Raw genomic sequence first — 17444 nt, forward strand, 5'->3', positions numbered from 1 at the left:
AGTTTTCTCTTTTTTTATTTGCGGACTTGGAGTCCAGAGGGAAGTGGCCCCCGTCGCAACCTGGGTTCAGTAGCCGGATGGGGGGGTGTCAGTCCCAAAGTTAGGGGGCTCCTGGAACGGAGGAGGATTCAACAGCCCCACCCCACCCCCTCCCGCCCCCAGTCCCCAGCCAGCAGTATCTGCTCCCGCCTGGTTCCTGGTTGTATTTCTTCTGAATACTCCCAGATCCTGAAAAGATTACATTGGAAAAAATTCTTTATAGGTCAGTACTTCTATTTTTGACAGGTGAACTTGCACTGACCTCCACGGAATCCTGCCTCTGGAAGCCAGGCTAAGGCTGCCTTCTGGAAAAAAATAAATACAAAGACTTGTTTCATTAACTGGGCTGAAAGAGGTATCACCCTAATTCTTGATGTGCTAATGATTCCTGGTTCTTGAAGGTGTTAATTTTCAAACTCCAGGGTGGAAAATGTGCTCCTTCCCCACCGAGATTCAGCATTAGCGGCTTTGTTTCCCTGTTGCCTAATCCTGGTCTTAGTTCACATTTGGACTTTGGCCTAAATAAATAAATTACCGAGATATACATTAAAAAATAAATACCACGATAATTATCTCTGTGCTTAAAATTGTACTAAAACGCTTAAGGTAAAAATGATCACTGCTATGTAAACTACATAAACAATAAAAAATATATTGTACATCAATTAGCAAAAATACATGCATGCATACATAACACGTTTGATATTTTCCCCAGACTTTATTACCCAGCATTTGTGCACAACGTAGATTTTTGATCTTAAAAACTGCACTCCCGGAGATCCCGTCGTGGCGCAGTGATTAACGAATCCGACTAGGAACCATGAGGTTGCGGGTTCGGTCCCTGCACTTGCTCCGTGGGTTCAGGATCCGGCGTTGCCGTGAGCTGTGGTGTAGGTTGCAGACGCGGCTCGGATCCCGCGTTGCTGTGGCTCTGGCGTAGGCCGGTGGCTACAGCTCCGATTCGACCCCTAGCCTGGGAACCTCCATATGCCACGGGAGCGGCCCAAGAAATAGCAACAACAACAACAATAACAACAACAACAACAATAACAACAAAAAAGACAAAAAAACTGCATTCCCCTCTTTCATCTGAAAATAACAGTGGTAGGAATAGCTTTTATCCCACCTCCAAAGGCCTTTTTATTTTAGGGAGAATTTGGCTTTTCTTTACAGGGTGTGCTGGTCATTGCTCATGCTTCCCCATTTAAAAAAAAAAATACGTTCTTTATTTGTGAGAATGCAGAGAAAAAGAAGAAGAAGAAGCTATGAAGACACGAAATGATGGACTATTTTCCCTTTTAATTCCCGGACACATTAGGGATGCGTGAGTTGCCCTCTCTCCGTGGGAACTGCTTCACACCACACCTCGATCTGTTACATAGCTCCTCTTCCAGAAGCAGCTGATGGCTTGCAGTTCTTTTTATAAAAGCTGCTTCTCACAGAAGGGGGAAGAAGTGGGCTCACAGTGGGGGCAGGGGAGGAGGATGCAGGGGGAAGAATTTTTGACAAGGGAAAGTGAAGAAGCGTAACACTGGAAGGCATGGTGGCCCGGGGTCCCCACCTCATTTTAGCATTTTGGAAAAAGAGCCTCAAAGAGGTGGGGTCCTTACTCAAGGGCTCCAACTGTAGGAGCTGGTCCAGTCTGGAGTTCTTCGACCCATCTCCCAACGGTACGCCCCCACCTCTACCCCCACCCCGTTTGCTTAGAATAGGTCCAGGATCCGTGCTGTTCACGAGCCATCTAGGTCCATTCTCTTCACTAATCACAGACTGGGTCTTATTATGGGTGTGCACGGTCCATGGTGCTGGGGGTAGGAGTGGGGGGATCAGGGCGAGCGGGCAAGGCTCTTGGAAAGAACTGAGGCTTCAGACCAGCCCGATTCGACGGCTCACCTCCCAGTTCTCCCGCCAACAGCTGGACCTTGGCCCTGTTACAACCACGCGCTTAAGCCTCATGCCTCCCCTGGAAGGTGGAGACAGGTGTTCTTACCATCCTGAAGGCTTGCGATGAGAATTCGAATGGGCATAAGCAAAATGTTTAGTGCTCTGTGGTTGCTCACTCAACAGTCGCCGTAACCCCTATGACCACTTCTAAGATAAAGAAAACAGAGCCCCTGCCCTCCTAGTGAGAATCAAGGGAGAAATGCTTTGGGCAATATGGCCCTAGAATGCTGGGTTCCTGGACGAGCTACTGGATTAGTTTGCAACCGACACTATACCAGGGTGAGGAAATGACCTAAGTTTTCTATCAGAGATCCCAGGAGTCAAGAAGAGAAGAAAGAAGAGCCTGGAAATGGAGTAAACCAGACTCGATGCCCCCACCTTTGTCTCCTGACCCTGTAACCTGGCAACTGGGAAAACTCACCTAGAAAACATGAGACTTTTCCCCGAGGATGCCCTCCTCTTGGCGATTATACGGCAAATGAGAGACGGGAAGGAAACGGGGCTGGCTGAAGACCTGTGAACACAGGCACTGGATCATGTAAATAAAATCCCATTTATATGCAGCTTCTCATCCATCTGAGAACCTGGAGAGGGTGAGAAAAGATGCGGGTCCTTAAGGAGCAGAAGGGAAAGCCGAGATCTTGGGCTCGCGTCCCCCTTTTTGGCAGCTGAGGATGTAGCTGAGGCAGGAGCGGGGACAGTGCACCCCAGGTCTCCAGCTGATGAATGTCAGAGCCCAGAGGGAATCCAGGCCCGCCGACCCCCCAACAGTGAGTAGTTAGGGGTGAAACCAAATGTCTAAGAGCGGCAGAGACAGCATGAGAAGCAGGAAAATTGGGGCACACGAGGAACCATCCAAACCTTGTTTTCAGATCCCCAGTTCTTTCACTATCAAAGCATGTAAGAGAGATGGATCAAAGGGGCTCAGAAGGCTTGGAGCGAAATGTAAAATCTTAGAAAATTAGCACACAAAGTCAGCTTACTGGCTGTGTTGGCATGCAATGGCAACAAATATTTATTTCATAAACTGTGGTATTGGAGTTCCCTGGTGGCCTAGCCGTTAAGGACCTGGCATTGTCACTGCTGTAGCAAGGTTTGATCCCTGGCCTGAGAACTTCCACATGCCATGGGCATGGCTGAAAACAAACAAAAAAAAACCCCAAAACCCAGTGGTCTTGAGGTGTATTTCATGTATCATAAAATTCACCCATTTCAAATGTACAATTCACTCAACCTACACTATACCATGTGTATACTATCCATTGTGCAGCCACGTCCATAAACCCCGTTTTAGCCTATTTTTATCACCCCAACAAGGATCCCTCATGTCCACTTACAATAATGAATATTTATTGATGCTTACGACAGGCTTCTGTCTGTAGTCCCTCTCTTCATGGTACTCTGGAAGGTTCTATGATCATTTTGCCAAAGAGGAAACTGAGTCATGGTGAGGTCAGATAGCTCCCAAGGTCAGGTTCACCGTTTCTTATCCTATATTCTTACATCTTGAAAGAGACAATGATTCCCTTTAAATAATCAGCAGGTACAAAGAGCCGGTTGACAGTGCCCAAATGCATCTTCAGAGGTGTCAGACTCTTCAGCAAGGCATGGGTGTACGTGAGAAAATAGGTGAGCAGACAACACACCTGTTAACAGTGAATGCCGGAAGCTAGGATTTTTCATACACTCCCCGGATTCGGCATATGAGGCAGAGCGTGTGTATTACAGAGCAGAGGGGGCGATCTGCCCGCCCCCATCACAGAGTTGGCCCCATGGATGTCTTCTGGGGTAAGCATTAGGCAGGAGGCTGCTCACTAAGATGCTTTGGAAAAGGGACGAGACCTACAAGGAACCCAGGTCAATCCACTTATAGAGCTAGACCTCCTTCTGCCCAAGTCTCAGAAGAGCTGACCTCTGAAGATAATCTTCCCCAGGATCCAGAAAAAAAGTTCCTTGTCAATATTTGATATCCTTAAGAGAATATAAGATTAGCCTCTCCTCAAACAGGAAGGAAGGAGCCTAAGGAGACAAGTTTCAAAAGCGATAAGATGGGAGTTCCTGTCATGGCGCAGCAGAAACGAATCCAACTAGGAATCATGAAGTTGCGGGTTCGATCCCCAGCCTTACTCGGTGGGTTAAGGATCCAGCGCTGCCATGAGCTGTGGTGTAGGTTGCAGACTCAGCTCAGATCTGGCGTTGCTGTGGCTGGGGTGTAGCTCCAATTGGACTCCTAGCCTAGGAACCTCCCTATGCCACAGGTGGAGCCCTAAAAAATAAAAAAGACAAAAAAAAAAGCCATAAGACGACAAGATGAAATAGAAAGGCAGATGATTGGAGTAAGGGAAAAGGGCCAGGAACCCAGAAGTTCAGCTGCAGAATTAAAATCCACATGGCGGATGTAGAGCTGGAGTCACATCAAGGAAGTGACAGCATCACCTCCCTACCCAAACCCTGGTGTGATGAACTCAGTGCAAGCAACCAGGAGTACGCAGTGAAGACAGACAGCAGAGACCAGGTCAAATATATTCCTGACGAATGAAACAAGCTCAATAGAATGAGTAATTCAATGTGCATACGTAAAATATTTTGTTTACATTTTATTTCTGTTTTTCCACGCAAGCTCTGTAGGTTGGAAAACTATACCACATTCTCTTGGACACAAATGCAAAAGGAAGTCCAACACCTAGAAATACCAGAGCGAAACTTTTCCTTACAAAGACTGAGAAAATTATATCAATAGCCAATAAAAATTGGGCAAACACAATTCTTTGGCCACAAAGTATTAGAAATCTAGTGGGTTTCCTATTTCTTCTGTATTATGTCAAATATCAAAAAAAAAAAAAAAAGAAATCAAAAAAAGCAGTCTGAGGGGAAAGAATTGTGATTAAACAATGATAAACGCTGCCATTTTTTCTTGATATATGGAGGCAATAGAAAGATCACTGTCCGAAGATGTAATATGGTGCCAGGGTATATTTCTTGAAAAATATGACTTGAAAATTACGTGAACAGTGGAACAAAATTAAGGACTCAAGGCCGGGAAATTCTGTACAAGAGAAGTGGTGGTGAGCATTGAAACAGATAACCAAAGCAATCAAAATATTTGCCAAAATAATCATTTTAGAGCCAACATGTATTTAGAGCTTACTAAGGGCCAGGCTCTGTGCTCTTTGACATTTATGTTTGTTCATAAAAGCTAAGGCAGGTGTCAAAAATTACTCATCAAATAAGAGATGTTTCATATCAAAATAACGTCTTCTGGGCCTAAATCTTCGGATTTCATCATGAAAACCAACCAGTGAGCAGAGAGAAGTGCTCAGTTCATCTTAGTTTGGGAAAGATGGGGGATTCAAAAACTCTATTTCTTTTTTTTTTAATCAACATCGATAATTAGCAGTATATTCCACAACATACAAAGTTAAAACAATTAAAAGTTATAAAGAAAAGGACAAGTTGGAAAGAGTTTTTCTAACCATAACGGCAGAAAAAAAGAAATGATAAAATGATTTATAAAAAGATGTCTATAAATCAGTAACGGAAAACCAACACACACACAGGGAAATAAAACAGCGCGGGGATTCGAACTGGCACATTGACAAGTATTATGGAAAAAATATTAACTTCCTAAGTCATTTTTAAAAGCGCAAATTAAAACAGCAATGCCATGCCTGCGACGTGAAACGCATCACACTGGCAAAAACTCAGAAGAATGATAATCGCTGGTGTTAGCTAGGCTTGAGGGAGAGGTCCCTTTCATAGCCTGCCAGGAGGAGGGTAAATTGGTAAATTGGTACTCTTCTGGACGGGAATTTGGCAACAGACATCAAAAGCTTTCTAAACGCAGACACCTTTGGACTGGAGGATTCCATTTCCAAAGGACTTAGGAGGCGGCGGCCACAAAGATTCAACCCCAGCGATGGGAAGCGCAGCCCTTACGCACCTGCGGGGCTTCTGCTTTCAACTGGAGGATGCCAGTCCCGCCAGAACTAGGAAGAGGGCAAGAGCCGAAGCTGCAAAGGCAGGGACTTGCTGAGTGTCCCATCCTCTGCGGATGCAGCCTCCGGACCGTCGCTGCTGAGAGCCGCTCACTTCTGCTAAGCCGGTCCCCTGGTTGCGGAGTGTCTCTGGTGTCTTTCCTGGGGTTGTCCCCAAGGCTTTTCCAAAGCCCTGTTTAAACATGTCAGGTCACTTCCGTCACACTCCAGGCAGCTAAGGGAAGGGTGGGCTAGAAGTGCAGTGGGTGCCTCCGGGGGCTGGCTGGGCAAAACTGGAGAGACAGCGCAGCACCCGCAGTGCAGAGCGAGTGGCTGGCGCGGGGCGGCTGGTGCGCGGCCCCTTACCTTGCGCGTTCCTCCTGATGTTGGCCAGAGCGGCCCCTGCTGCAGAGAATAACCTGTGCTCCCTGCACGGTGGTGTCTTTGACTCCCGGTCACAGGACCCGGAAAGGGCACAGGGGCCCAACTGCACGGGAACCACCATCCACCTGTTACCCTGGAGGTGGAAGCGTCTGAACACCTCACCGTGACTCTCGCGGTCGGAAAGGGCGCTCAGATGCCAGAGAGCTCCCGCTCCCTCCCTCTAAAAACCAGACCCCCTTCTGCTGAAACTGTTAATGAAAACGAGCCTTGCAAAGATGCTTCTCTCCTGGACCGTTGATACCTTTGGACTTGAGAATTCCATTTCCAAATGTGATCCGCGGGGAAAGCAAAGGACTTTCACTTTACGGCGCAAACGTCTCCTGAACTTTTCAATCATGCTGAACGGAGGCTCTGTACCGGACTGACAGGACCGCCCTCTTCCCCTCCCCCAGCCCCTGGTAACCTGTACCCACTTCCTGTCTGGGAACTGGACTACTCTTGGTCCCTCCTCTAAGTGGGATAGCATGTGAGGATGTCACGGCTTAGATGCTATTTGCCCTTCGGTGTCTGGCGTGTTTCATGGAGCATGTTGCCGTGGAGGGTTTCAAGTCCCCAGAGATTTGGTGACATATCTCAACTAGAGACTGGCACTTCAATCTCAGAGGGCTGTCCCCTGCCACGCCCTGTTTGATGCCAACCAGTTTTGCCATGGGAACCTTTGGTTTCCTATCTCCCTCTCCCACTGGAGCCCCAGGCACCAGCTGTCTTCAGCATCCTTCCCTCCGTCCTTGACCATCAGAGGGATGAGTGTACCAGACTCTGGGAGGGAACAGCAGCTGTGTGATCAGAGGCCATTTCAGATGCAAACTTTTGGTCTGCACAAACTATCAAAAGGACTTCCAGATACAGACACCAACAAAAATTACCAGGCTATGTGGCACAAGAGCCACCTCAACCCACATCTGGCGACAGGACACGAGGCTCTTCTTTTTCTGTCCACCCTCTTGAGGCCAAACACTGAGCAGTGGCGGTGATCGGAAGGAGGCCTGGGCGCTGGTAAAACGCATGGCTGAGTCTCATCTTTTCCTGAGCCCTTGACCTCCCTGGGCTCCGATTTGAACAAGAAGGCATCTCTTATTGTTTCACTGATAGGGACTTGAGACGGATAGTTTTGGGGCAGTTTGGCCATCATCACAGGAGAGGGGAGAGGTCAACGGCTGAGAATGGAGCTTCATCTTGGAGCCTTGGTCCTCGAGGTTGGATGAGTAGCAGCATCACCGAGAACGCTTTAAAAATCCACACGGCTGTAGTAACAAGTACGATGACATGTTCGGTTAATGGGTCTCAAGGAACGTCGAGACCATGTCCAGGTACCATCATCCATACGGTGTTTGAATTTATTTCTCCATGTGATGCCCGTGCTCTACGAGCTCCGCTTTTCAGACGAGGGAACGCATGCAGCCATGTCAACTCTGTCCAAACAAACAAATAAACAAACCAGCACCAGACACTTGTTGGAAGTGGCAAGATGGCTGTCACCCAGATGATGGCAGCAGGAGAGAAAGACTCCAGTGTATAAACTGGGCTCAATTCCAAGTGCGACAAGGTTGACCGGGCCTTTTCAGCGAGAACGACTAGGAAGCAAGCATGTGAAGAGGTGACAAGGAGAACTGGACAAAGAGACTGGCAGTGTGAGTGGAACGGAAAGATGCAGAAGTGGGGAATTCTAGAGAAGAACTGCAGGACCGGGCTGGCCAGGCTGGGCTGGGACAAAGCACATTCTTTGTTAGGCAGAAGCTTTTGCTTGAGCAAAGATTCACCACCGGGGCCTGGGTCGCCTTTAGGGACACAGCCACCTGCAAGCAGAAGCCAGGCTGATGTCTGGGCAAGTATCTTAGCGCAAGGTTGGGGCAAGCCCTTTGTGTTGTGGTGTGGGTTCGGAACCACGTCACTTGCCTAAGGAAGGCCACACAGCCAGCAGGCAGTGGTGTTGGGAGTTAAGCCCGAGCAGCGGGATGGAATTCCGAATCCTGTCCTGTCTCTGCAGACGTGTTTTTAGCATCAGCCCTTTGCTGTTCCCCGAGCGGATGCTCCTGTCTCCCTCACCTGTCTTCATACCTGTGCAGTTCGGCTCCACCGGTTGCTCCCACACTTCAGGGCCAGAAAGCCTGTCACCTGTGGTTCCCCGGGCACCTGTGCTCAGCTTCTCTGCAGCCACAGCCCTGGCAAGGACAGACCGCAGCCTTAGCCCTGCGGAGTCCTTTCCTCTGTCTCCATCCGTACCCTCGCCTCCTCCCGCTCTGAAGTAGTCGCCCATGCTTCAGAGCCGACCCTGAAGATTGCGTTTGACAAGGGGACGTCCTGACCTGGCAACGTTTTCTCAACCTTAGAAAAATGACCTCATCCCACGTTACCAACCAACCAACCTCTCCATCCTAACACAAAGCTCAGCCAAGGCTCCTGGGAAAAAGAGACAGAGGGAAGAGGAGGAGCTGCTGTAAGGAATCCGAGGAGCTAAACCATCCAGAAAAGCTGTTTTCAAACTTTGTATATATATATTCAATAATATATTATACATAATAAATAATAATACATCTATCTTTAATATAAATATATGTACATTTAATATATTACTATACTTGTATTAAATATACATATATATATTCAACCTTATGTAGCTTACATAATATGTAATAAATAAATATGTATATTTTTTATAAATATACACTCTTAGTTCCGCTTCCCAGGCTGGTCCGGAGAAGGAGAGAGAGTTCCATTCTCTCTGCCATAGTTTATGGCAGATGCTTGAGCCGGGGACCCCACAGCTGGTCGTCACCCTCCCTGTCTCAGTTCTCGCCTGACAATGTGTCAGTGACCCTGTGGCACCTGTGTCTCTCTCACACACGATGACAGGGTTTTAATCCCCTGTGCACGCGTCACAAACCCAGACCAGAGCCTGGAGGTGCCGAAGGCAGGAATGAATGCATGAGCACAGAGCGGGAGGGGCAAAAATGAACCTGCCAGGAGAACTGAGGGGGATGGGGATGCGGTTTGCTCCTTGGCAGGAAGTTCCGTCAAGGTGACATCCGGGAAAGCGTTCAGGACTTAGGTCGGGCATATAGTTGGTGCTCAATAAATGCTTAAGAAACAGAGAATGGGATCGACCTGTTTGCTCCATTTCTCCGGTTGAGGGGGTCTCATCTCAAAAAAGACCACCAAGATCTCATTATCTTCATTTTACTCGGAAAACCTGAGATTTCTGTCCAATATCACATGTTCGCAGAGTTCTGGAACTGGGATCTGGATGATTTTGCTTTGGTTCCAGAATTCTCTCTTAGGTCCACAATCCCACCCAGTAGTTGCACCATCTTGTCCACTAGTCTCTCTTCTCTTTACTTGGTCTACACTGAGCTTTGGCCAGAGCCGGTGGCTTGTTTTCACAGAATCTGCTCTGAACCCCCTTCTTCCTCCATGCAGCCCACATGCCTTGGGGAGCAGGGCCTGTTGCTCTGAAAGCACAGGACGTTTCTCAAGCTGTGACATCCTTACAAGTCACCTGGTGACCCGGTGACTAGGCAGGTGCTGGGTCAGGGGAGGGGGCTGGGCCTGAGACTCTGCATTTCTAGTGGCCTCCACCTGCTGCTCCTGCCTTCCTCGGGGCAGGAGGACAGCTTGGTGCCTTTGTTTGCGCTGAATTTCTCTCTGAAGACACGGCAAGTTTCTTGACAGCTGGACCAGTGTGGTTCATCTTTCTCTCCCTGGATGGAAGGATTAGCTCAGGGGAGGGGGATTAGCTCCAGGGAGGGGGATTAGCTCAGGGGAGAGACGTCTTTTCCTTCGAATCCACCTTTTTGAGCAGAGAAGCGAGGAGCTAAGTGGTTCCCTTCTAGGACCTTGGCCCTCGCTTCTTTTTCATGACGCCAAAACCCCTACAAAACCCAACCAAACAGAACGAACTGTGAAGTACCTTTGTTATTTTTCAGAGTCCACACAGAGGTGGTGGGTGGCTGCTGGAGCCCAGGCTTCCATCTGGGACATCGTCTCTCCACGTACAGATGAGGCGCGTGTGTGGACATCTTTGAATAGAGAGGGAAAATGTCAGATTTGGGGCCTCTTGAGCCCAGCATCATCTTTTTAAGAAGTCTCCCCAATGCCAAGGAATCTGATTGGGTGGCTCCGGTGTCTGCCTGACCTTGGCACCTAGACGGTAATCTCCTTAAGGCTGTAAATACTAAAGCTAAGTACCTTGGCAGGCAAAACAGCTGTGATCTCGGAGAACACGTCGCGGCCGTCTGGCGGAGACCACTGCTGCGGTCAGCGACGGCCAAGCCCCACGCAGGGCGAAGCGTGTGACCTGACAGAGCAGGAAATGGGCAGCCAAGACGTCGCCAACTGTTTGGAAATCTTTAAAGATGCCAGGAGAGGGTTTCTCTTCCTGTGTAAGAGAGAAGCCGAGCTGTTGTCATCTGAGGGGCAGCTGTAGGGAGTGGGGTGCAGGTGGGTCTGAGAAAAGGAGTGGCAGCAGGGAGGGGGGTTTCCAGGCTTCTCCTGCCCCCGGGACCTGGGTTCCCTGGCTCCCACAACACTCATTGGGAAATGGATCTTTCCACTCAGCCTCGGGGGTGAACAAAGACGCTGCAACTCTGAGGCAACGGCTGGGTGACAATACCTGGCCATCGCCTCCTCGCCCATGTGCTGGTCGTAAGAAAACCTCTCCCCTGCAGCCTTCCTGCAGAAGCCGCATGGCTGCCTGTGCCCTGCTCTTGTGCTCACATGATTCTGTCCGCCTGGGCTCCCTTCCCCTCTTCTATCTGATAACCTCCCAGTTACCCTTCAGAACGCAGACAAGGCCTGTCTGGAGGGCCCTCAGCCGCCCCTTTCTCCCTTCACACCTAAGACGGGCAACTCAAACGCGTGCCATCTGCAGGGATGAAGTCACGAGCCACTGCAGCCGCTGGCCTCCGACATCCCTGAAAGGAGCTGGGGGCGGAGCTCAGGAAGGAGGCGCTCTGTGCTCTCTGCTCCAGGAAAACTGGTGGAACAGGTCTTCAGAGAGGGAGATATTTTCCGGAGATGTTATGAGCCCAGTTTCTTGCATCGTCTCATGTCTAGAACAGCCCTAAAGTCATGCGTGGAGACGGCATTTTATTACACAAACATTTAATTTTTATATAACTTAGCGATTACCTGTATTATATGGAAATATCGTCTAACTTAATCCTCACGTAACACCACGGGAAGGAGCCATCCCGGACCATTTGACAGGGGAGGCAGCTGGGACTAGAGGCACGGGGGCCTTTCATTAGCTGTTCCTCCCTCCTCATCTTCTCTCTCCCAGCCGATCCCACCAATGGGTCCTTGAGGGCCCACTTTCTCGGTGGGGACCACATCGCCCCCCAAGAGGAGGAAAACGGGCTCCTGGAAGTATGAAAAAAATCTTAGGTGACACAAAGATCTGTGCTTCGGAGGTCCCGCTGTGGCCCAGTGGAAACTAGTATCCACGAGGACGCGGGTTCAATCCCCGGCCTCGCTCAGCGAGGGAAGCATCTTTGTTGCCATGAGCTGTAGTATAGGTCACAGAAATGGCTCAGATCCCGAGTGGCTGTGGCTGTGGTGTAGGCCATGCTACAGCTCCAATTCGACCCCTAGCCTGGGAACCTCCATGTGCTGCGGGTGCGGCCCTAAAAAGCAAAAAAAAAAAAAAAAATCTGGGGTTCTTCAAGCCTCCAGCCCCCCTGATGCTATCTTGCTCCTTACGCTTTAATTTCTGTTGTTGGGGAGAATCTTAAATTATTCTCCTTAAGGGATCAATGAGGAAAAGAAGGTTGAGAAATGCTGCTTTAAGACAAAGACCATCTCAGACGTCTTCTCAGTGGCATAAACGTCCTTCTGGGACATAGTCGGTCCTTAGTTCTGTCTGATGGATGGATTCTGGCACACACGGTTCAAATCTCTGCTTGAACATACCAGCTACCGAAATAAACAAGAGACACAAGCCAATGTGATGCTCTGGGTTCACCATAAGAGAAGTCCTCAGCCAAGACCAAAGACACAGACGGCCCCGTGAGCCATCTCCTGGGAATGAGGTTCAGAGCTGGCGGGTGTGAGTACCACCTGTCAGGAACCGTGATGGAAATTATCCGTTTACAGCCTTCAATTCCCCGACCACGGACCTTCTTACGCCTGAACAACACGTCTCACTGCACCAGCTAAGCTGTGGATTTCTAAAAGTAGATAATTAGTCCAGACAGCTCAAGCTCGAAAGGAGATGAGCTTAAGGTTTTCAGGAATTACAGCAGGTGTCTGGGGGACCTGGCCCACTCCTGCTGGTGCTGGGGGAGAGCCCAGATCCTCAGTCTGACTGGTCAGTGGGGCTGTTCTCCCATTTACCCCCAAACTCAAGACTGTTCCCCTGGCAACCCTCCGGTCTGAGATGAGGCAGGAAGGTGATGGCTGAACCTCAGGGGTCCCTCCCAATCACTCCTTCCTAAGCCTACAGATAAGTTCCGGATCGTAGACCTCTTAGAAGGATCCTAACAGAAGTTATAGAAATCTCAGAAGGATGCTAAGTCTTAGAAGGATGCAAAGCTGACGGAGCTGCCCTGGGGGGCCCAGTGGTCTGCAACAGAGCAGGGCTGGGGTCCCCAGTGCCTGACGCTCAGCCTGGGGCTGCTTCGCCTCAGCCCAGACAGTCTCACAGGAAGCATGCCCTCTGCAGCTCTTCTCTGGGGCATCGAGCATGAAGGAAAATAGTTATTTTCCCCTGTAGAGTCCACGGCCTCACCCTCCGCCTTCTCCCGCCCCTCCCCACCCAACTTCTGTCTGGTTTGAGTTTATTGTCAAAACACACCCAGTCGAATGACTTGTCTGCAGACATTTAAGCGGGCCTCGGTGTATCCACAGGAGAGCCGCTAATGACCGCCCTTCCTGCTGGTGCTTGGCTCATCCCGCCAAGGAACTGCTCATCACCCTTCCCTGACGGCGGCCTGGACCGTCTGGAAACCGTCAGTCAGGATTCCAGCCACACAGCTAAAGCACCAGCATCTTCCATCAGCTCAAATATTCAGCAGGGGCGGTTTTCAGCTCTGGGGGCCGTGGACCTGCCGGCCTCCAGGCCAGGCTCCTCGGGGCCACTGTGCAGGGGGCACGTCTGTCCACAGTTGACCTCCTACCAGGGCCAGTGACACAATCGTCAGAGCCCTGCACAGAATGAAAATGGGTGGGGGGCTTTGTTCAGAAAGCAGGAAGAGGAGTTTCCATGGCTCATCGGATTAAGGACCCAATATTGTCTCCGTGAGGGTGTGGGTTTGATCCCTGGTCTTGCTCAGTGGGCTAAGAATCCGACGGGACCTGTGGTGTGTGTCGCAGATGCGGCTCGGATCTGGTGTGGCTCTGGCGTAGGCAGGTGGCTGCCGCCCTGATTCAACCCCTAGCCTGGGAACCTCCATGTGCCACAGGTGCGGCTCTAAAAAGAAAAAAAGAAAAAAATAGGAAAAAAGTGCTTTTTCTTTTCTCTTGAGTGTCTCTCTTGCCTCATCTTAGTGAGATTGGCTATTGAATGTTGTACTAATTAAAGAAAATTAAAAATTTTAAATTATTAGCATAAATTTGAACACTCATCTTTATACAGTGAAATACCAGTTTTAAAAGTAAATACACGGCATTTAACTCACATGTAGAATCATCGGAATTGCATGCATATCTGGTAAGACATGATGGCTTTTCTTTTCTTTCCTTTTTTTAGGATAAAAAGAAACAAATTGGGTTTTGGTGAGGTTTTTTTTTTTTTTTGTCTTTTTGTCTTTTTAGGGCCACACCCGCAGCATATGGAGGTTCTCAGGCTAGGGGTCGAACTGGAGCTACAGATGCCGGCCTACACCACAGCCACATCAACATGGGATCCAAGCCGCATCTGCGACCTACACTACAGCTCACGGCAACGCCAGATCCTTAACCCACTGAGCGAGGCTAGTCGGGTTCACTAACCACTGAACCACGACGGGAACTCTAAAAAGAAACAAATTTTAATTCTTACACTGGGAGGTCTCAAAGCACTGGAACCTAAGACATGGCTGGAGCGGTTGCCTTTTATATTTGAGAGGAAATGACAGAACAAAGAAATTGAGGTTTGGGTGCTTCATTAGTGGGAAATCGAAGCCAAGTTTGGACTTGGGTAGTGAGTGCGTAAAGAAGTAGCATGGTTTGTTTGACCTGGTGTCTTTTCTAAAATCGAAGTCTAGCTCCCCATCCCCCCGGCCTCCCAGCCACCAGCAGGGTCTCTTTCCTGCTCCCGACCCCCGACCACGCTCTGCTTTTCTCCCACAGCGTCAGCCACGTCCAACATGCTGTACCATTTTCCTACACATTATTCTCACTCCTTCTTATGGGTTTCCCCCCATTAGAGTGTAAGCCCCCTGGAGGCAGGCATTTTCCCAATTCCTCTCTCATTTGGAATGTGTCAGTAACTGTCTGAAAGCTGCTGCTGTTAAACAACTTTGCAAAGGGAAAGACGGTGTGGCGGGGAGGGGGGGGGGTTCCTGGGAGCAAGGGCCCCTCCTCTCCTGATGAGATGAGGGAAATCCGGCTGCTCCGGACAGAAATAATCGTCACGTCTCCCTTTACCGCCCCAGGTGCAACATAAGATCGTCTTGCTTCTGTGTCCAGACTGTGGCTCCCCGGGCTCGTTCGGAACACTGGAAGAAGGGCCTCTGTGTCTCCCTGCCACGGTAAGTCCCCCAACCATGAGGACATCTGCCTGCCACAGAGGAGTCTGAGATGCTCACGGCCGCCTCATCAGGAAGAAACACATCCATCATCTGACAGGTCCGTCTCTGGCTGGCACTTAGATGCCACTCGCAGGCTTTGCACAAGGGCTACACTCACCGCAGATGAGCCTCACATCGTGGATGTGGGCGTCCAGCACCGCACAGTAGGCGCACGATTGCAAGCAAGTGCAAAAAAAAAATTTTTTTTTTGTCTTTTTGTTGTTGTCGTTGTTGTTGTTGCTATTTCTTGGGCCGCTCCCTCGGCATATGGAGGTTCCCAGGCTAGGGGTCCAATCGGAGCTGTAGCCACCAGCCTACGCCAGAGCCACAGCAACTCGGGATCCGAGCCACGTCTGCAACCTACACCACAGCTCACGGCAACGCCGGATCGTTAACCCACTGAGCAAGGGCAGGGACCGAACCCGCAACCTCATGGTTCCTAGTCGGATTCGTTAACCACTGCGCCACGACGGGAACTCCCAAAAAAAAATTTAAAAAAAGCATATGGCTTTCCCGAAAGCCTACTCATTACTCCAGGAAACCTAGAGCAGAAGCTACTGCACCGTGAGCTCAGAGCCATGGTCTTGGGATGAGCAGGGTCCTTCCTATTTAGCCAGGGGTCACCAGCCAAGAGAACCCTGACTCTTATCATCTTTTCCCCGAGAGACCCTCCTTTCCTGACAACTGGCCCTAATCGGGTAGCCTCGGCTCATCGGATGTGAGGTTGTAACTTCCAACGTCACACGCGAGGAGCCAAGCATTCCCTCTCTCCCTTCCCAGGGGCTCTGGCCACTAGGGTAGGGGTAATTCTCTCCATCCACAGGGATGGAACTCCTGGTCCAGTCGAAACATCCAGTTATTGATTATCTGAGTGTCCTGGCGACCTACCCAGAACAAAAGGGAAGAGCCAACATGTCTTAATATCTCTGCATCCCTACAAAAAGGAAATATCCCACACGAGGGACACGTCACTCTCCTAAGCCTTTGACAGGAGAATAAACACACATGAGCTTGTCAGAAACTAGAAGGTAATTCCCCCCGGGTGTGTGTTCCAGCGTCCAGCTCTTTCCACGTAATTCCTTTTTTTTTTTTCCCAAAATAAAGAAGAACTCTTTTTGTCTTCATCAATTCTAAAAATGCACCAATTACATCTAAAACACTCTTTTTGATCCATTGCTCGGTGCGGTCGCCAAACAGAAGGGTTTTTTTTTCCCTGCCGAAGCCATTTTGCTCAATCACCAGAATGGAAACAGGAAAGGGGAGCATTCCAGGGTACAATCCTTAAATCCCCTGAGAGCCTCTCCAAGTGGGCCAGGCCAGCCTCTGCTGGGGTCTGACGAGCTCTTTGCATGCAACGTGCAGGCATTTTTAAACACCCTGCTTGAGTTGAATGGATTCCATCCCAGTAGGCTGCTTTCATAATTTGTACAGCATCGGCCCTGCCCGTCACCTGCAGTTCCCTAGCTAACCTCAGCCCTGGAAAAAACAAAGACCACATACCCTTTTAGAAATTCCACTCCCCCCAAAAAAATTTTTTTTCAGAGCTCTAGTAAAGATAGATTTTTTTTTTTTAAAGGGACTTTGCACTGGTTCCTCTTTTCTCTAACTCATCTTCATCCTCAAGGGAAAGAGGGAGAAGGAGCAGGTCAGAGGGACCCCAGGGGTGCCCTGGAAATCCCAAATGTGATGTACCCACTTTAAAACTCAGGAGCAAAAGGGATGCCTTGAGCCTCAAAAGGCCCATTTCTCTTTGTTTCATCCACCATCAAGCCCTGTGCTGCCATCCCTTCTTTCTGAACTAGAGTGAGATCAAGTCCTGGAGCAGGCTGGGCAGACAGAGCGTCCACGGGGGTGTATTCAGGCCGTCCTCTTCCCTTTAGAGAAGGAAGGAAGGCAATTCCACCTGTGGCTCATGACTTGCTACGCTGGATTCAGAGCCACACGAAGTGGTAGAAATTCGGTCACGGGCGGCTATCTCTGCGGTGATCATACTTCATGGAGGCAACTTGACATCCCAAGGAAGAGGTTCGTAGGCAATACTTGAAGTTAGTACCACTCTGTGTGGTCCCAGAATTGTTCACTGGAAGACGGAGTTCAAGTCTCAGCTAAACCACCTCGGAGCCTGGAGAGTGGAACCATCTCCTGGGGCTTGTCTTTGAGAATTAAGTGAGACAATATATGTGTCGGTCCTCTGTAAATTCAAACCCACTATGGTATCTATAAATTCTGGGTTCTTTTTGGCTGCACCCCCAGCATGTGGAAGTTCCTGGGCCAGGGGTTCACACCCGAGCCACGGCAGCAACCTGAGCTGCATCAATGACAACGCCAGATACTTAAC

The sequence above is a fragment of the Phacochoerus africanus genome, chromosome 14, assembly GCF_016906955.1.
Source record: "Phacochoerus africanus isolate WHEZ1 chromosome 14, ROS_Pafr_v1, whole genome shotgun sequence".
Classification (NCBI taxonomy): Eukaryota; Metazoa; Chordata; class Mammalia; order Artiodactyla; family Suidae; genus Phacochoerus; species Phacochoerus africanus.